Here is a 21,639-nt window from a genome sequence, read left to right as displayed (position 1 = left end):
CACATATAAGAATGAAAACAGAACACTGTCTAACACCATGCACAAAAATAAACTTAAAATGGATTAAAGACCTAAATATAAGGCCAGATACTATAAAACTCCTAGAGGAAAACATAGGCAGAACACTCTGACATAAACTTCAGCAACATCTTTTTTGATCCAATTCCTAGAGTAATGACAATAAAGACACAAATAAACCAATCAAACCTAATTAAACACAAACGCTTTTGCATAGCAAAGGAAACCATTAAAAAAGAAAGAAAGAAAGAAAGACAACCCAGAGAATGGGAGAAAATAGTTGTGACAGACAAGGGTCTAATCTCCAAAATATACAAATAACTCATACACCTCAACAACAACAACAACAACAACAAACCCAATTGAAAAATTGGCAGAAAACCTAAATAAACATTTCTCCAAAGAAGACATAGAGAAGGCCAGCAGGAACATGAAAAGATGCCCAACATCACTAATTATTAGACTAGTGCAAATCAAAACTACAATCAGGTGCCACCTTGTAACAGTCAAAATAGCCATCATTAACAAATCAACAAATAACAAATGCTGTGAAGGATGTGGAGAAAAGGGTACCCTCCTTCACTACTGGTGGGAATGTAAATTGGTACAACAAAATAGTATGGAGGTACCCCAGAAAACTAAATATAGAACTACCATATGATCCAGCAATCCCACTCTTAGGCATATATCCAGACAAAACTTTTCATTCAAAAAGATACATGCACCCCTATGTTCACTGCAGTACCTTTTAAAACAGCCAAGATATGGAAACAACCTAAATGTCCAATGACAGGTGAATGGATTAAGAAGATGTGGTACATATACACAATGGAATACTACTAACCCATAAAAAAGATAAACTGATGACATTGCGGCAACATGGATAGAACTAGAGATTCTCATAATAAGCGAAGTAAGCCAGAAAGAAAAAGACAAATACCATATCATAGCACCTATTTATGGAATCTAATATATGGCACAGATGATCCTATCTATAAAACAGAAACAGATCACAACCAAGGAGAGCATACTTGTGATTCTGAGGGAGGAGTGGGGAGGGAGTGAGATGGATGTGCAGTTCAGGGTTTTTGGATGCAAACTGTTAAATTTGGAATGGATAGGTAATGGGACCCTACTGTACAACACAGGGAACTATGGTGACTGGATCACTGTGGTGATTGGATCACTTCTTAGAAATTGAAGAAACATTGTAAATCAACTATGCTTTAATTTTAAAAAAAGAAATCCATGAAATATAAATCTATTTCATTAAGTGTTTGAGTAAAAATTATGCTGAAGGCACTGTGCTACTACGTAGAGAAAACACAGTAGAGGAAATAATCTTATGGTCAAGTGTAAAGTAACCTGAAGATACGGCAGACACTGATTTTGAGTATTATACGCACATACTCAGAAAGGACAAACATACAACCACATGAGATAGCAACTTATAAATATTATCACTTAAAAAATTATTACAGGAGTTTGGAATCAGAAAATTTAAAATATCACTGAATAAAATGTTCAAACATAATCGTTAAAATAAATGAATTTACCTAATATAGGAATGAGAGTGTGAGAGGGTACAATATGGAAAGCCATCTGAAGCCTAAGGAGAAACATGTCAATGATGTTACGAATAGGAACACAGAGAACAGAGTAGGTAGAGGAAAGTATTAAACATTCCATGGGCATGTGGAATGAGGAACAAGTGGCATGCCCAGTTTGATGCTGAGATGTGTTTAACTATGTATTTGAAGAAGGCTAATAGTTGCTTAAGGAGGAGTTTTGGGGAGAGGACAACATAGGGCACATGGTGCTTTTACTGCCACTGAGAAGACCTTGAATGAACAGAGCCAAATGGAGCTGGCTATCCAGCTTCCAAGAGGTATATTTCCAGGTCCAAACCTAATGTCCAGATCCAAATATTAGGTTTGGATCTGAAACTTACCACACTTCTCAGCTGAATTAAACAGCGAGTCATGGGTCCCCAACATACAAAGAGATAATGAACACATGTTCTATGGCAAGAGGACCAAAAGCAGCTGGTATCATAAGTGTTACACTCAAGGAAAAACCAGCTCTATCCAATATGCAAGTCTACAAATGACAAATACATAAATGGTTATGACATGCCACCAAAATTTGTTCATTGGAATTCACAGGCCCAGAAACTGATTCTTCACTCAAAGCTTTCAAAATGATCATAATGCACACTTGCTTTCAGTTCACATTCAAAAATTTTATCAGTTGGGAAACAACTACCAACGTAACAGAATGTATCCAACTGAAGAAAACCAGAAAAGATTTCATACAGGAGCCTCTCTCCTATTTTCTCCCTCCCAATGAACTGTTCTGATGCTTTTCTCATTTTCTCCCCAAATACAAATATCCTAAACATTCTCTCTTTTCTGAGCTGCAGCTCAAATGTCTTGAGACCCTCCATCTGTGGCAGAGATGTGGAAAGATCTAGCAAACCCTCTCCTACTGCTACATTCCACGTGAGTTAATGGAATGACTTTTCACTGCCATTTCCAAGTCACAAGGCTCTCCCTCAGCTTCTCAAAACCCACTGTCACCAACCGTGCCTCCATTTTTTTCCTGTAGCTACAAATGTATTCTTCACTGAACTGCTTCAACCTGGATCCCTTATATAAAGCACTCTCTCCAATCTCATATATTTCAGGGTGTATATGAACTCCTTAATTCATGTCCATGTCTTATTCATTCCCAAAAGTCCCTTCCCAACAATTCCACCCCCATTCATGTATGAAGATCTCTACCTCTCTGGGTCTGTTTTTCTCTAGTGGGCATTTGTCAGTTGTTCACACAGCATTTATTCTCCCTCTACCCTTGCTAATTACAGCCTAATTTTTTCAATAAACACCTATGACTCACCTATGCATCTTTTGAAAATCTGGCATTTGCTGTACCTCCAGAATTAGTACATGCATTTACCTGGCCACAAAGATTGATTCAGGAATAATCCTATCAGACAAAAGCTCAGAATTTTTGTTCAGTGGTTCTAGGAAATGGGTGCTTTTTACCCTAAAGGAAAACTAGGAATACAGATTCTTTATCCCTTCTGGTAGCTCCCTTACAACCATGAGGAAAATCAGCCTAAAGAAAAGGCTGACACATAAAGAAGAGAAGAGCCAAAGAAATAAGGTGAAAAGTGGAGATACCCCTGATGGAATAGTTTCAGAAAAAAAAAAAAAAAACCTATTCTTTGGACCCTTACATTTGTTTTATAAACAATTTGAGATGAGTTTCCATTACATTCATGAACTTTCTCATCAATAGAAACTGCTGTTTCTCAAATAGCTACTTTATAAAGCCACCCTCCCATTGAAAATCTTCAAGGACTCCCACTTTGTTCAGAGCTAAATCTCAGATACGGCCCACACCATGCTCTTCATGTTGCTGCTCTCTAAATATTAGCATCATCCAGTGGGGACTGAGGAGGTCCAGACCCTTCCTGACCCAAACCCAATGCTGAGACCTATCTAAAAGTGTTGGCCCTAAAAATGGTCTAAAATTATGTACTTATAATAAGTAACCATAATTCACCATTGTCACAAACCTCAGAAAAGCCAAATAATGATCTCCCCCTACACTATCTAATTTGCTAAGAATTGTATTCAGTACTAGATATTATAATGAAATGGGACATTGGCAAAACAAAAGTTAAACCAGAGAGTAACCAGGATGGTGAAAAGTCAAGAAACCATGTGTCAAAAGAAAAAGAGTTTCTTTTCGGAGAGGACTTATAGGGAACATAACATTTGTGTTCTGATACATGGAAAAACAAAAGTGGAAAATCTCTTCTGCACTGGAGGGCCTGAAAAGGTTAAATATTTATGCTTTTTCTCAGTTTCTTTTTTTAATATTTACTTTTACATGGAGTCATATATTAGCTTCATATAAGACAAAATATTAAAATAATGTTTCTGTCCAGGCATGGAAGGGGCTTACATAAAAGCAGTTTTATAAAGAAAGTATTGATCAAGTTAGTCTAGTTTGTGCTGAAGCAGCAAAGAAACCCTAAATCTTAATAAGATATCACACAAAAGCTTATTTCTTACTTAGATTACCTGTCCAATGCAGGCCACCAGGGGACCTGCTCAATGTAGCACGCAGAGACCCAAGATGACAGGGGTCCACCATCCAATGATACTGACATCCAAAACAAGTCTCCAGAGATTATCCTGGTGAGGAAATAGAACTTGAATCACAAACTGGATCCTACATGTTTCTACCTGGAAGTGATTCACACCATTTCCAATTAAACTTTGATGGCCAAACAAGTCTATAGCCATGACTAATTTCAAGGAAATTGAGACATGTAATATTCTCAAGGGCCTGGAAGGAAAGAAATGTCAGAAGTTGTGATAAGTACTTTCAACACTGACCATAATTCCAAGTAAGATTTAATCAGAGCTCAAATCATGGTTAAGAATATTATAGAAAAGAGTTACATATCTAAGCTCCTTTATACTCTGGATTTCTAGATTCTAAATTTGTCAGGAAGCTCCTTTAAGACCGGGGATTTTGTTTTCCAGGGTCAAATAAATAACTGAACATTGAAATTTCTCTAAAGTAGGAAAATCACTATACTCAATATTTGAATATACTGAGCTGAGCTTAGAGAGACTTGGTTTGGAAGGGCTAAATATTGACAGGCCAACAGCTCTCTGTTTGATAAGCTTGTTATGTTTCACTTTTTCTCAAACATTGCTGCAAATATTTACATTTGACTTCTACATAGGAGTTGTTGATTTTCAATAGAGGCTAAAAAGAATGATAGTTGATAACTGTTCTTTGTGTTCTATAGAATTATTTTCAAGGTTTTGAGCTATTTTTTTCAAATTTCTCAGTAAAAGTATAAGCTCAGCTAATTAAGTGCCCATATATGTTGTCAGCTCTATTCTGGAGGTTTGATTGTGTCTTTGTGTAAGAGCCCCTTCTTACAGTTTATGTTATATGTCTTAGAGTCTTCCTCAATTCATTTTCCTAAAGATACAACTTAAATTGAGGGTAATTACCCAGTTCACTTTTTGCTCATTTTAAAGTTTCTGTGTCCTCAATTTTTCTTTAAATTATGGATCAAACAAGGAAAGCTCTACATTTTCAGTGTCATAAATCTGGATCTATAGCTCTAGAAGGTACCTTAGAGATCCCCTAGTTTACTCCCTATTTACATATGAAAAATTAATACGAGTTAACATTTATTGGGTGTTCACCATGTTCTAGGCACCAGGCTAATGACTGCATATGCATTATCTCAATTAATCTTCACGATAGCCCAATGAGATGAGCACTGTTATCCCCAGTTTACAGAAAAGTAAACCAAGATTAAGTATAGATCCATAGTTAGTAGTTAGGAAAGGGTAATTTTTTTTGGTTTTCATTAAAACTATCCGTCTGCACACTGAGGTATATGGAATGACTGGCCAATGGAGACCTGCTGTATAGCACAGAGAGCTCTACCCAATATTCTGTGATAATCTATGTGGAAAAATAATCTGAAAGAGAATGGATGTGTGTACATGTATAACTGAATCACTGCATTGCACAGCAGAAATTATTGCAACCTTATAAATCAACTATAATTTAAAGCTTTAAAAAAAATTATCTACCCACCCTCTCAGGGACTTTTCACTATTAGATGTTGGGGTATGATGGGATTCCAGATGTCTAGTAACTATATGGGACTCCCCATCACTGCAGGAACTATATAATTACACTGATTAAACAGAAACTCCATCCCTTACAATGTATGTGTATGTACACACACACACACATACCCTGATGTCCATCATGAACCAATCCTCATCAGTACTTAGAACATCCACTGCTACCTGCATACACCTAGGTTTCAAATCACAACTCTTGTTCACACCTCTCACCCATGCATGTGTCTTGTAAATACATGGAAAAAATATTCAACCTTGATTAGAACTTCAACTAGAAATAAAAATGAGAAACATTTTCCCCTTATCAGATGAGCCAGTATAGAAAAAAAAATTGGAAAATCCTACAGTTTGCTAGGACATAGATAAATAAGAACATGCTCTCATTCATTGTTCAGTATTTTGTGAATTTAACTCAGGCTTTTTGACCTTGAATCTTCCTCCATTGTTTCATAGTCCTTACATATCAATTTGAGAATAGGTGACAAGACAATAACAAAGTTGAGAAAAGACATAACATGTTTCCATGTATTGGGTAATAAAGTGAATACTATTATTAATGATAATAAATTAGATTATCATTACCTAATCTGGGAAAATGATAGGGAAGGAATATTAAAATTATTAATCATCAAGGCTTGGACCTCAGGCTCCCTTATTGAAAAGTTTCTGGAATAGTTTGTAAAGTCGTTTCTGAAATAGTTTCCCCATTTCTGATTGAAACCTTTAAACTAACAATGCTTATCTCTGGATGAAAGGGATTTGTGTGATTTTTACATTTTTCTTTGTACTTTTCAATATCGTTTAATTTTCCATTTCAGTGACAGTACATTTTATAAAATCAACAAGGAGATTTAAGCACATGCAACCAGCTTCTTGAATAAGCTGACCTCCACAGAGAGAAAGCAAAAAGCAACCTTGTTCTTTCTCACCACTGTACCTGCAAATCTGTTCTGTGGATCTCATATAAGGAGCTGTTACACACCTTGCGAGGCGGGGACTATTCTCGCATTGCCAGAGGTCTACCACTTGAAGAATTGTCTGCCTTCGTCAACACAAGCTTCGACTCAGACCTTCAGCATCCCCTTCTCAAACTCACTCCCACAAAGCTCCAGTCTCCACCCTGCATAGGCCCCATGTAGGGCTCTCTCCAGTGATTCTGCATCAAGTGCCATTGGCTGCCCTTGGGAGAGCCTCTTCTCTACCCAGTCGCCACCAGAGCTATGCTCCGCCATCGAAAGCAGGAAAAGTTCTCCACTCTCAGCACTGGTGCTGAAAAGGAAAGAGGCAGGCACAGGAAAATATGCTCCCTCCATCCCAAATGAGAGCCCTGAACTAACTTTCCAGTAGGAATTAATGGTAAAAGATTCTATATCACTGAACGATGGATGCATCATAGGTTAAAGGCTTTGGCAGGCTGGGCTGGAGGCATAACCTCTATTCATTATGCTATTTATTACCATGGGAAAACATGTGGAGTTCAAAACAACTGACCCACAAATGATCCTTAGGATCATAACTCACCTGGAAACTGGGGATTTCTTTCACAACCATCTCCAGGCTGTCAGGTCAAACAGATTAGATCAAGACAGCAGCACTGATTTACAGTCTTGGCCCTGTTGCTGAACTACTTCCTAATTCACATTTTTTATTTGTAAAACGAGAGGCATAATGTGTCTGTTCCAACTGCAAGGTCGTTGAGATAATAAGTACAGCTATTTCTGAGCAAATATGTCACAAAATTGACAACACCTGTGTATTTACTATTATTCCATATTACACACCATGGAATGAATAACACTTGTAATCAGTTATAGGGAAGTAGTTTCTGAGATTAACAAGGAATGCCTCAAAAGTATTATGATAAGCTCCTTTTTTCACCTTTTCCTAATTTTTTTCTTAGTGAAATGTCTCCTTGTCTCTCTTAACCTATGTAGTATATTATTTTTAGAATCTTGGCATTACCCAAAGCTTGTCTAAGTTTAGGAGTGCTAATTGAGTGTATGATGATACATGGATAGCTACACATTTTAGAATTTGTCATTTCTCACAATTCTCACAGTTCTGGAAGATGGGGAAGTCTGAGATCAAGGCGCTGGCAGATTGAATGTCCCATGAGAGCCCACCTCCCAGATCCTTGCTGGCTCTCTTGTCCCATCCATCAGACGTGGTGGAAAGGCTAGGGAAGGTCTCCGAGGTCTCTTTTCTAAAACCACTAATCCCATTCATAAAGGCTCCACCCTCATGACCTAACTCCTCCTCCCGCAAAGGCCTCACTTCTTAAACCATCATGTTGAGCATTAGGATTTCCACACAGGAGTTGGGCAGGGAAAGATACATGCAACCCAGAGCAAAAAGATAGCCCTAAATGTTTCTGGTGTTTTGCCCTGTGGGCCACTAAACAATTTTATATCTAACCCTAAACCATCTTATTCCAACATTCTTTCACTTTTTAACATCTTCCCTGATGGATTATATAAACCCTTACCCTCATATTGGTTCTCTCATTAAATAATGAGTAAAATTTCTGACAAGTATTCTCTCATTAAGTTCATGAGAGCCAGGTCTTTAACTTGTTGGAAATTACATTTTGTTAAAAGTGAGAGGGAAAATAGTACGCTTAGGCTCAAACACCTTACAAGCTCTAAGAAAAATAAATGCTGGACATTTGCAATTGTCCTCCACTTTTGACACAACAATTACTGTCCTTGCATCATAGAAAAACACAACAAGCTTCCTATCCACAAAAAAAATCCACATCTATTTTAGTTACCATTGATTGGTTTATTCTTATGTTCCAAATGCTGTATGAGGTATTTTAGACAATATTTCTTTGGACAGTACGTAGCACATGGTAGACACAGTAAATATTTGTCGAATGAGAGAACCAGTTGTCTCTAATGCTTATAACAGCCTGCAAGATAAATGCTATTATTTTAATTTTACAAATGAGAAATCTGATGCACAGAAAGGATAAATGGCTTGCCCGTAGCCCCAGTAAGTGGTAGGGCAAGCATTCAAATATAGGTTTACTTGACTCAAAAGCCCACTCTCCTTATACTGTGACAGATGGAAACACAAACCCCAAATGAGCCCTTACATTTCCATTTTCAATAAAAACCAACACAGAGTCTCTGAATGTTAAAGCAAACAAACAAAAAATATGACATATAAGCTATTAAAATTATAGGTTTTGAATCTAGGAGATTTCAAGCTCCTTGACTGCAATACTTTCTCACGTAGTCCCACCTTCATTCTTCACCTCAACCTAGCTTTGATGCAAACTGAAGTACAGACACAAAGACCTTTCAGACTATAAATAGGCTTAGGTAGCTATGCAGTAAAAATTTCTGGAGCTAAATGTCCAAATCCCCTTTTCTAATGCTGACCTGCCTGCCAGCTCTAATGTCTGACAACTATTCCTCCCTTTCTCATCTTTCTCATTGCCCTTCTCCATCTTAAAAGAGAAAGACATACTCTCCTTTATCCTAAAGAGTATTTTGGTGCATTGTTCCAGGGTGCAGAAATCTTCAGGGCATCAAAAATAGGAACAAATTTAGAATGTCACTTTCCTGAGGGAAAAGCTCTTGAAAGAAAAGCCAAGTCACTTCAGAAAGAAATATTCAGGGGGATCTTGTTTCATCCAGGAGACACACCCAGACAAGTATCTCTGTGTTCATCTATCTATGTCTTGTTTGATCCATCAATCCACCCACCCATCTACCTAGCAATCAATCATCCATCTGCCAATCAATTAACCTATCAGAATACAGAGGTGAGAAGAGTGTTAGATTCATGAGTGTATGAATTTTAAAATAAAATCATACCTTTTCTGATGAAAAGTAACTCTGATTTGGCTGATTAGTTTAACAATGATGCCTGATTACCTGAAGGACATGCTCTATAAATTGAGAGAGCTAAATCTACAGCTCTAAGATTTGGATAAAAATACATTAAATATGTGTTTATTACATAAAATAAATTATAAAAAACAACCTTTAATATTTAAATTTGTGTTAAATATTTTTAGATTTCAATTTTTAAAAGAGTGAGAGTTGCCAGTTTTTCAAAATTCTTTTGAGAACATGAGAACAAAAAGGTTTGGAGACAAATGCTAGTTCACTGCTTCAGGTACTTACTTATAAATGCCCCCTTTATCTTGTTTCATTGTATTTCACTCACACTCAGCTAGAAAACACCCACAATGTCTACTATCTACTTGTCTAAGCTTAGGACTTGGGCCCTGCTGGAGAAAAAAAAAAAAAAATCACGTAATCATATTGGTGCTGCTATAGTTTCATGGCATTCAGTTTGTCTTGGGTCCCTCATGCTGTTTGGCAATTGATCTGTGAAGGTCTTTTCAGCTTTCTTCCATTTCCCACAGCTACCAACATAAACATTTTTTCAAGCTCCTCAAATTACTAACTCCCTTCACTTCCCACCATCACTGTCAGCCCACCAGTGTGCTTTCTCTTGCCTAAATGCTGCCCCTCACCCCCACCCCCACCCCAGCACAGCTGTTCTCAGGGCTCCATCCTCTTTTGCCTCTTCAGGGATCTTTTTTCTTTCAATTATCTGCAAACCTACTCCTCTTACTTCATTTACAGGCTCTTTTCTCATCTGCATTTGAACATACTCCGGTTGCACTCATTAAAACAAAGGAGAAAAACAAAACCATACACCTTTCCTTAGATTCCTTACCTGTCTAGTATTACTAATATCTTGCTCTACTCTCCTCACATTCAAACTTCCCTAAAGCAAGCAGTATGTACACTCTTGCTCTTCTTCTCCACAGGCTCACCCCCCTCCACCCTGCAGACTTCTCTGTTAATTAAGTGGTTTCTGCCCTCACCAAGGCACTCCAAGGAATCTGACAAGACACTGACAACCACCTTATTACTAACTCTCATCTTCAACCCACCGCAGCATGGCCTCTGCTCAGCATCTGCTTCTCAGAACATTTTCTTCCCTTAGCTTCCTTGACACCACACTCTCTTGATGTCCCTCTTACCAATCTCTTCACGTTCTCCCTGTCCAATTCCTCTTCTTCTGCCCATTTGTTAAAAACTAGTATCTCAATGCTATAAGACTCTGCATGTTCACCTTGATCAACTGGATCAATTTCCGTGGTTTCTTTCCCACCCTTAGGCTGATGGACCTCATTAAGATCTTTTTCTTCAGTTTTAGTCTTACCTGTGTAATTATCTCCTACATAGCTTTTCAATTATCACACATGTACCTAAAGCTTAACATGCCTGAAACTGAACCTATATTTCTTCCTCATTATGGTCCTCCTTTCTTAGTAAATCATACCATGTAGCACATTAAGACAAACCTGGGAGTCACCCTGAGTTCCTTGGTCTTTCATGTACATCATGTCCAACTAATCACCAAAATCTGGGCATTCTTTCTCATAACACACTCCTGAATCTGTCCATATCACCCAATCCCCATAGCTACCTCTCTGCTTTGAGTTATAAACTAGGCTGCTGCAAACAGCCTTGAGTCTTCTCCATCTGTTTTTCATCCTACAACCAGTGAAAGTATCCTGAAACACAAGTCTAATTATGTAGCTCTTTTCTTTAAAAGCTTTCAGTGGCTTCCCATTACCCTCATCTCTTATTATTTATTTACTCAATTACTATTTTAATTAAATTCTAAGGATACATTCTGAACTCATTGCTATGGCTTCAAGACCTTCTGAACTTGGCCTCTGGTCACCATGGCAGCTTCAGTTTTCTCCACCCTTCACTATAAAGGGTGATTAAAGTGCTTTCAGTTCCTAAATTTTACCAGGCTCTCCAGCCTTATACACTCTTTCTGCCTCTTTCTTGTGGCAGGCTCCTACTTTAAGGTTTCAACTAAGATGTTCCTTCCTCTAGAAGGTGTTTCCTAATCTGTCAAATCTGGGTTTTATCTTTACCTTGTATGTTTCTGCGATGTATTATTCTTAGTCCATCATAGCCCTTACTCTATATTGATTTTCCCTGCTTACATGTCTATTTCCCCAGGAGCAGAGCGACATATATTTAAGGCTGGGATACTAGCCTCTGCCAAGCATTCAACAAATATTTATTTACTGAATGAATACATGAAACTACCAAATCTTTGCTCCCAAAACAAATTACTTTTATGAATGACTTACAAATCTGTTTAGTGATCAAATGTAAAGTTTTCAAGTTCCCATGAAACTGTTCACCAGTGAGAACCCACAAGCTTCATGGGGGAAAAAAAATGCCAAGCCCAATCTCTTCAGCAATGGTATCAAAACATATATATTTACCATATCTAAATAATTTGTCTGAGATCTGAAGAATCCCAAAGAAACTAAAATTTTCACTCTTTTATTAATTCATTCAACAATCAACGATCACCTAACCCTGTCCTTATGAAGTCAGACTAGCACTTGCTCTATGAATTCACTGAACCTTGGACAAAAGCTAGATCATCTCCAGCTTTTCAAATTTTATTATCTTGAATCATCTAGGAGCAGCTGCTCCTTTTACCCAAGAAGGACTATTTTTTAAATAGCATTTTTTCTTTCTATGTCAGAAAACCCAAGTGGAAAATAAAATTACATTTCTTAAAACTTCCATGCTCCTGATCTTTTTCTCCTTTTCAGTTCTGCCAAAGGCATGAACTTTTATACCCCCAGCTCCGGTTAGGAAGATGATTTATTAAACAGACTTAAATGAAAGATGGCTTGGTGTGGATACACTTGGATTCACAGTCCATGCCTTGGGGCAGTTTTAGTACCAGCTCTCTAACTAATTCAGAAAGGAAAAACTTCTCTCATTATTTCAAGATAAATGCCTGAATCTTCTAGTTCTTGTTGGTCTGCCATAAAAGTAACAGAAACTAATACTGGAGTTTCTATTGTTCACATTTTTCTCGAGACCTTACAATGTTTGGCAAATGAACCAGTTGCAAATTACCAAGTAATGGTATCTTTGGGGCACATCTATGTAAAGCCTCAAGTGTCCATTGTGTCAAACTCTTTCATTTATTTATACTGATCCCTGTGCAATATTATCACTCAGAAGTTACTCTGGAAAAATTACTTTCAATTTGAGGGGCTGCACCCGCAGCACACGAAAGTTCCTAGGCCCAGGCCAGGGATCAAACCCATGCCACAGTAGTGACAATGTCAGATCTTCAACCTGCTGAGCCACCAGGGAACCCCTCAATTTTTTTTTTCATTAGATTCATAAAAATCTATTGAGAACAAGTTTGAAAGCCATGATAAAAAGATAAATATTTCAATTTGATTTATGAGAAGTCCTAAGCGTGTGCTTGTGTACACAGAACAGAAAAAAATAACTTGACTAGTTGTCACAGCTTAGTCTCCGAATTTGTACATATTCATTTTATTTCCTTGACTTGACCCTAATTCAGGAGGTCAGACTCTAGAGTCAGCAAGGCTAATATGCTTAAATGGAACACATACATATAATTGAAAGAAGCAGGATGTCATTTTCTCATCATTGTTGTGACTAGAAGCTATTTCTCAATGATAGGGATCTCTCATAGTGGGAAATAATCTGTACCGAACTAGAAACTATAGTGTTTTATGTAGCTTCATTGATTGTAGAAAGAACTACTTTATTAAGAACAGGGAGAGTTCAGAGTTCCCTGGTAGCTCCATGGGTTAAGAATCCAGCATTCCAGCATTGTCACCAGTGGTTCTGGTTATTGCTGTGGCCGCTTGGGTTCAATCCCTGGCCCGGGAATTTCCACATGCTGCCAGCATAGTCAAAAAAAAAAAAAGAACAGGTAGAAGTCAATGAATTGAAATAGTCCAGAAGTACATGACTATATTTCCTTTGGTGAAAGTAAATTTAAATTTTGAGAAAAATACTTCCTTTCTGAGAATTCACAAGATTCTTATTCCTGATGAAGGTTCAAAATCCCATATAATATTTGTCTTCTCACTTATTTCAGAGAAATTGTAAATAGTACTGTCCTTCTTATATTATGAAAGAACAACCACCCCACATATCAAGGTAGGAATATAGTTACGCTTATGTCACTTGTCTCTTTGTGTCCAAAAGAAATCATGTAAGCATTAAATAGCATATAAGCAATAAGTTCATCACCTATAGAAATGCCTTGCATGCTGAAAATTAGAGAACTTAGTAACTATATAGTCTTACTTACTAAACACCAGCATTCTTTCAAACTAAAAGCTTTTTTCTCAAAACCATGTTCTAGAATGAAATATCTACTTTATATATAAACAGAAAAATAGGATGAAAAAATACAGGAAGACTCTGGCAGAAGTACAATTTATAGGTTCATATCAAAACTGAAATGAGAAGGGAGCAAGTACAAATCATTTGTACAATTGACAGTAAATCATAAAAATGGTAAAAAAAAATGGCAAATAAAAAAATGATTAATAAATAAAATGTTTTCTCAGAGAAGTTCTGGCTTTTATATCTCTAGTGGCATAAAAATAGTTAGGTATTTTGAAAAGGAAAAAGGAAGAAAACAGTTCCAATATAAATAATTCAAATAAAGGGAGAACAAAGCGGTCAGCAGTCTTTTTTTTTTTTTTTTTTTTTGCTTTTTAGGGCTGCACCCGCAGCTTTTGGAGGTTCTCAGGCTAGGGGTCTAATCAGAGTAACAGCTGCCAGCCTATGCCACAGCCACAGCAACGCATGATCTGAGCCACATCTGCAACGTACACCACAGCTCATGGCAATGCCGGATCCTTAACCCATTGAGCAAGGCCAGGGCTAGAACCCGCAACCTCATGGTTACTAGTCAGATTCGTTTCCACTGTGCCACAACAGGAACTCCAGGAGTCTTTATTTTTTTCCAAAGTTAGAGATCAAAGCAATTTAATTTGGTTTAAATGTGCTTTATATACAAAAAGCCAAGATACAAATATATTTTGCATAATCAAGCATAGTCAGCAGAGACAGAGCAGCTGGAGACAAATGTGAAAACCACAGGAGTGACCAAATGGAAAAAGAAGATCCTCCTATTGAGTGCAGATGGCCTGGTTGCAGGAGAGGTTGCAAACATCAAAAGAAAAAGGGGTAAGTATTCATGGTAGGTATAATAATGGCCTTCCAAAGATATCCATAGCCTCATCTCCAGAACCTGTGAATCCATTGCCTAATACACGGCAAAGGGGAATTAAGGTTGCAGAAGAAAGCAGAAGAGGAGTCATTTTGGAGTGATTTTTAAATGACAGACTTGACCATAGTTGCTGGCTTTGAAAACAGAGGAAGAGAGCTGGGAGCCACAGAAGGCCAATGGCTTCTAGAAGCTAGAAAAATCAAGAAAAAAATTCTCCTCAAGAGCCTCCAGAAAGTAATGCAGCTGTGCCAACACCTTGATTTTTGTTCACTGAGAATTATTTCAGACTGCTGACCTCCAGAAGTATAAGGTAATAAATTCATGTTGCTATGTGCCACTAAATTTACAGTCATTTCTTAGAGCACCAGTAGAAAACTAATACAGTTACTTCAAAGTAAAAACTATGCTGGAAAGGATTCCCCAGAGGCAAAGAGGGATAAATTCAAAATGGCATGGTAGAATAAAGACAAAGACAAGACATTTAGGAAATAGTGGAAAGAGGGTCAAAACAAAAGAATTTATGAATATCAATAAAACTGACTTCGACCCTCATTAGCTATAATAAGGAAGGGAGGGCAGACTACAGTACTAAGGGCAAGTTCTTCAGGGTAAAGAAGTGAAGTGGAAGATATTATACAATGTCCTTCACATGGCAGACTTCAATAGATAGTTGTGTATACATTACTCATTGAAAACATGGAAAGCAAAGAGAAACTAGAAACGGATAACATAATGAAAACCTTAAAGCAAACACACACACACACACACACACACAGGGCACTGGGTTTTTGATGACGTGTAGACCTGATCAGGTAAAAAAATGGCCAGAGTAACATTGGGAGTATACACAAATCATATCCATAGCATCCAAATGATTATGTAATTTACATTATTTGAAAGAAGAAATACTGTGTATACCGTAACTTCTGAAAATGACTTCAACAAGAAATCACACACTTTCAAATGCCAGATGACCTAAATGTAGGTTTTACTTGTCTCTGCAGAGTCACATATTGCCACATGACATGAAAAATTATGTTTGTGTGAATTGCTGTTGATGAGAATACATAAAACATCTTTTGGGGGATGTAACTTTTCTTCAGCTGAATATGGACTTTGAAACTCTGCTAATGCTGTGTTCAATAAGACCTAGCCAAAGCTGTTTAAAGATTTCCAGGAGTCAGTCAGTTAATGTTTGGAGAAAATTCTAAGCCATTACTTCTCTTTATTTCTCACATCAAACACATTAGCTTATGACTGAAGATAAACAAGAAATTCCATAGGAAATATTAAAAGATATGATGGAAGGTTTATGATGCTGTTAAAAGATAAAATTCAAAATGTAATATACAGAGTTGTTTTGGAACTAACCCCCATCCCAGCTCCCATCATAATTGTAATTTTCAAGGATATTGAATAAATGAAAGTGTGCTCCTATCGCTTCTGTTTTCGGTAAGTTTAAGGAAAGGCTTTGAAAGTAATGCCTAAAGCACACACTGATTTGGGTTTTCTTTAACATTATGTTTGTTAAAAGAGTAAGCCATCAAGAAGATTTTGTGTACCTAATTCTTCTTTTATTATTTAACATTTTTTCCCAAACAAAACAGAAACAGAAACAAAATGTCCTCTTTAGGAGTTCTCCTCATGGCTCAGTGGTAACAAACCCAACTAGTATCCATGAGGATGTGAGTTCAATTCCTGGCCTCGCTCAGTCGGTTAAGGATCCAGTGTTGCCGCAGACATGGCTGGGATCTGGAGTTGCTGTGGCTGTGGTGTAGGCCAGCAGCTACAGCTCCGATTCAACCCCTAGCCTGGGAACTTCCATATGCCATGGCTGCAGCCCTAAAAAGACAAAAAAAAAAAAATATTCTTTAGTTTCTGCATTATTCCTGAGAGAAAGGTGAGATTTTAAGAGGAGATCCAATAAGGCGTAAATTGAAAAAGAATAAACTATAGAATCACAGGTTCTGTGGTGGGAAATACTGATAAGAACTCCTCTATAATTACAAAATCCAACCATTTCAGAGAGGAGAGGGCCCTTTGAAGTTCCTGGATCAAATTCCAATGTAAAGCAAGAAATCCCATCAGCATTTGCCAGACAAGCTGTTATTCAGCTCTCTAGCTGAACATCTTCAGTGAGGCAGAACTCGCCATCTCCCCAGCACCTTCTACTTCACGTTTTGACCCCAGTTTAACTTCTGCCCGTAGTCTCAGTGTCAAACCCACATCTAATCCCATTTTTCATATTATGACTTCAAATACTAGACACTGATTATGATAATACCTCCCAATTTAGCCATCTCCTTTTTTTGGCCATGCCCACAGCACACAGAAGTTCCCAGGCCAGGGATCAAACCTGTGCCATAGCAGTGACCCAAGCCATTGTCATTGCAGTGACAATGCCAGATCCTTGACCTACTGGGCCACAAGAGAACACCTAGTCATCTCCTTTTAAAGCCAAGAAATATAGGGCAAGCCTATATGTCTACTATGTTGGCCCCTCCTATATAATCTGATGATTACTTGGTATAATAATTTGTTAATACATTCATCAAATGTGTGCTGAGTGCCTACCAGCTTCCTGGCAAGAAAGAGAGACCAGATCCCTGTCCTCGTGAAATCTAAATTCTAGTGAGTCAGACAATGAACATATGAACAGGTAAACAAAAAAGATTTAAAATAGCAGAAAGTGAGTATGTATTGACCCTGGAGATGATTTGTAAGACCTGAAGGATGAAAAAGAACTAGACATGTAAAAAGCCAGGGAGGAGAACTTAACACCCTTGAAGGGAAAGAGAGTTTGATTTCTTCTAGATGCTCCAGGTCAGTAGAAGAGAAGTACAAGTGACGGAAACTAAAACTGGAGAAGCAGACAGACTCAGACCGCAGCATGGAGTTTGTGTTTTATTCTAAGTGCAGTAGGAATCTATGTAAGAATTGTAAGAAGGAAAAATACATAATTAATTTTTTATTTAAAATACCACTTTGGTGGCCTTGTAGAGAATGGATGAGGGTAGGGCAAGGGTGGAAACAGACAGAGGACTTAGGAGGCTCTTAAAATGAGAAATGATGGCGACTTAGCTAAACATGGCAGTGGTAGGGACTGAGAGGTGTGGGAAAAATTGAAACATATGACTGTAAAAAGTGCAGAAGGATGTTCCTGATGGTAAACATGGATGTTGAAGGAAGAAGGAAAATAAAGGATGATTCCTGCGTTTCAAGTTGGAGTGACTCTGGAAGGTAGCTGAGAAAAGACATCCAGGAGAATGCTTTAAACAGGCAATTGGGTGTGTACATCTGGAGCTCAGAAGAGAGCACTGGACTGAAGATATAAAAATATGAGCATTACCAACATATAGATGGTACCTGAGATCACAGAAAGAAATAAGATAACCTAGAAAGTTTACAGAGAGGAACAGGAGAGCTCCAGACCTAGTCCTGAAGAATTCCAACGTGTGGAGAAAGCCTAAAAAGAGGCCAATAAGGAAAAAGGAGAACCAGAAGAGCGTTTGAGAAAGGAAGAACAGGTTAGCTGCATCAATGGTTTTTGAGGAGCAGACAAAATGACAGTAAAATGATCATCAAGTATATCCCAGGGAAGGGGCTGATGATCATGACAAAAGCGGTGTCTGTGGAACAGCCAAGCTAGAAGCAGATGAGTACTTGTAGGAGTGAAATAAAGGTAAGAAAGTGAAACAAGGTGTGTAGAAGTTTTGCTGGGGAAATGAGCAAAAAAGAGGGATAGCAGCAAGGGGGGGGATGGGGGGTCAAGAGAGGATTTTGTCTTTTTTTCCCTTAAGATGGATATTTACACACCATAAAAACTAAAATTCAGTTATTAAAGCAAGCTTGACATACCTCAGCTCTAGGCCAGTGATGTCAAACTATTTTCAACAGAAGGCTGGATTTCTGGGACGGTGCCTTGCGGCTGCTGCAAAAAGCAAGGCGAGCAGGCCTCCCTCCTTGTAAAAAAAAGTATCTCAAATTTAATCCATTTTATGTATGGGGATTTAGAATAAGATGTCATTTGAAAAATCACTGATCTAAGGGGAGCATAAGGTAGCCAAAACATCTCACTATATTAGCCTATTGGATGACAGAACAGCTGATTAATCTGTATATGGTATGTATTCTTAATTACGTCACATAATGGCTCTTCAGGCAAAACATGATGATAAATTGTATCTGGAACACAGTTTCTGGATACTAAACAAGTTTGTCATTGTTTCACAGCCTCTTGGCAATGATAAATTAAATATCTTACACTAAATCCTTCAGGAACTTTAATATTCTCAATAATTAATATAGTCCACAGACAATAGATTTGATAAACTCGAGACATCTCAAACCTGTCTTAATAAAATTGACTCACAAAATAGAAGGGAAAGAAAACTGTGCACAGATCTTGACAGCTATACAGACACTTTATATACTCAGTAAACACAATACTTTCACAAAGAGATTTCCTGAGTTTTAGATATACAAAATAAGACTTGAGCAGTGATTTTGAATTAGGAAAATGTAATACAAGGGCATAGGTATTTTTTTTAACCACTTGAGAAAAAAAAAAAGTGGGACAATAGGAAAAATGAATAAATTAATGAGAAATTTGTTAGCAAATTAATCAAATGCAAGTTATTTTTCTAAAGGACCTTAAATAAACTACTTTATGAACTTATCACAGTGATTATTAGAATTTTGCAGTGATTTTGATATTATATCACTATAGCTACAATAGGATTTCTCAACCTCAGCATTATGAACATTTTAGGCCAGATAAATCTTTGTTTGGGGGGGACTGTCTTGTGCCCAGAAGCAGTTTAACAGAATCCCTGGCCAATATCCACTAAATGCTAATAGTACTCCCCTCCCCCCACATTGCAACAATCAAAAACGTCTCTGGACATTGCCAAATATCCCCTGAGGGTCAAAATCATTCCCAGTTGATATTTTATTCTATAAGATAATTCAATTTCTTATTCTAGAGTTAAGCAACTATTCTCAAATTCTCAGGAAAGATACTTGGGCTCTAAGTGAATGGAATGAGGATATTATGACATTCAGACCCAGCTGTTCATGTCACTGTAACAGAGAGAGGGAAGTACATTCATCTCAGATGTGACTAAATGGCACAAGAATTGGCTCAACAACTCATGCAGAAAAGTACAAATCTAGAACAAGGCTGATGCTTCATACTAAAGCTTCATCGTAAAAGCTCCAATTCTTGACCTTCATATAAGAAAAATGGTGAATGAGAGAACTTTTTGAAGTACTGTATATCAAAGTCCTTCCACTAAAATCAGCAGTGTGGCAAAACTATATGAAAAACCTTGTCACGACATTAAAGGCAAGCAGATCATGTTTGGCTGTACTCATTTTACATGTTGTTGTGCATTATGTTACCAGTTTTTAAATGAAATGCCAGTGAGAAAAAAATACTAAAAAGGAGATTTTTAAAGGTGGAGCTAAGCTGCCACCTAGAGAATACAGAAATGAGAGCATCTCACCCTTCTACATTTACTGCAACCATATCATCCACTTAACTAAAAACAGTTAAATTAAAAATCTCCAAAGCAATGTGAAATTCTAATGCCATACTTTTTTAAAATAATTGTTCATATCAAATTTAATTTTTTAGTTTGCCTTTAAAATTTTATAGTGAATTAAGAGAGACAGTCTTTTAAAAGCTCACAATAATTCTGAAGTGACCATTTCTGAATAAGAGCAGAATACCTAGACAGAGAATGCTATACTATTAACACTACAATAAAAACTTAGCCAAAATTTTAAAGTGTTTTTTTCTTTAATTTCCGGGCAGAACACTGAGTATCGAAAATGAACTGGAAGAAAAATGAATGAGACCAAGAGGCAGACTGTTCAATGTTTATCACCTTTCCTTACAATCATTTTTTCAAATGAAGTCAATTAGGGAAACAATTACGGTAACTAGAATCCAATAGAATCATTAACTAGAGGAAAGAGAGTGCTACTTAGGCAAACTAACAGAAGCAAAATATAAAATATAAGAGAGGAAAAAGCCTAGTGGAATTAAAAAGGCTATAAATAACCTAATTTTAATGGAGATAAAGCATAAAGCTGAGTTACAATTTTGGGGGAAATATGAGTCTCCTTTTCTAAATATAATAGTATAATTGAACATTTATCAGGTTCTCTAGACCATAAACCATTGCCTGGTTAAGGTAGGCATTTGGGAAGCTGCATGAACTCTTTTAGGCCATGAGGGTCCCATTTAGTAAATTACTACTTCAATGCACTGAATGATACCCTTGTGGCCTGGCAGTGGATTCCAAAAGAGCTTAATTTACGCACTGGGAAAATCTAGTGCTCATTAGGAAATGAGAAGTATCCGGCTCACATATCCACACAGAATAGAGAGTACTGTACTTATCCAAATGGAGAGTATCAAAATATGGTCTAGAGAGTCAAGTGTCAAAGTACTATACAATGGTATACACATGGCATGGTCTACAACTGCGTACCACTTATGAAGAGGTTTTTTTCCCCTTTAGAACTTGAGGGGTTTTTTTTTTTAATTTTACATCAGTTTCCAAAATCACTGTTTTTCTACCTTTGCAAGAAGAATCCTAGTTTCAGCTTTCCCAGGTTTTAGAGTGGCATAGGTACTTTTCAGTGATGCTTCCCAGACAATCCACCATGCCTGTACCCACCTGTACAAATCAGTTAGTAAAATTCAATAGTTTAGAGGTCAATTTACTCAACGCTTTTGCCATATAATATCAACTATTACTGGGTAATTTTTTTCAGTAATTTTTTTTTTTTTTTTTTACTTCTGAAATTTATTACAGCCTAGAAAAAACCC

The 21,639-nt window shown here is 37.2% G+C and overlaps 1 long non-coding RNA gene across 3 annotated transcripts in view; it reads right to left on the bottom strand.

The window, feature by feature from the left end:
* Positions 1 to 21,639, bottom strand: part of LOC102162695 — a 706,046-nt gene that overhangs the window by 490,517 nt on the left and 193,890 nt on the right. For all 3 annotated transcript variants that reach the window (XR_002338915.1, XR_002338918.1, XR_002338916.1), the window contains one exon: positions 4,113 to 4,226. This is a non-coding gene — a long non-coding RNA (uncharacterized LOC102162695). The remainder of the gene's footprint in view (positions 1 to 4,112; positions 4,227 to 21,639) is intronic.

Source organism: Sus scrofa, chromosome 1, assembly GCF_000003025.6.
Source record: "Sus scrofa isolate TJ Tabasco breed Duroc chromosome 1, Sscrofa11.1, whole genome shotgun sequence".
NCBI lineage: Eukaryota > Metazoa > Chordata > Mammalia > Artiodactyla > Suidae > Sus > Sus scrofa.
This window is presented reverse-complemented; position numbering and strand designations above follow the sequence as displayed.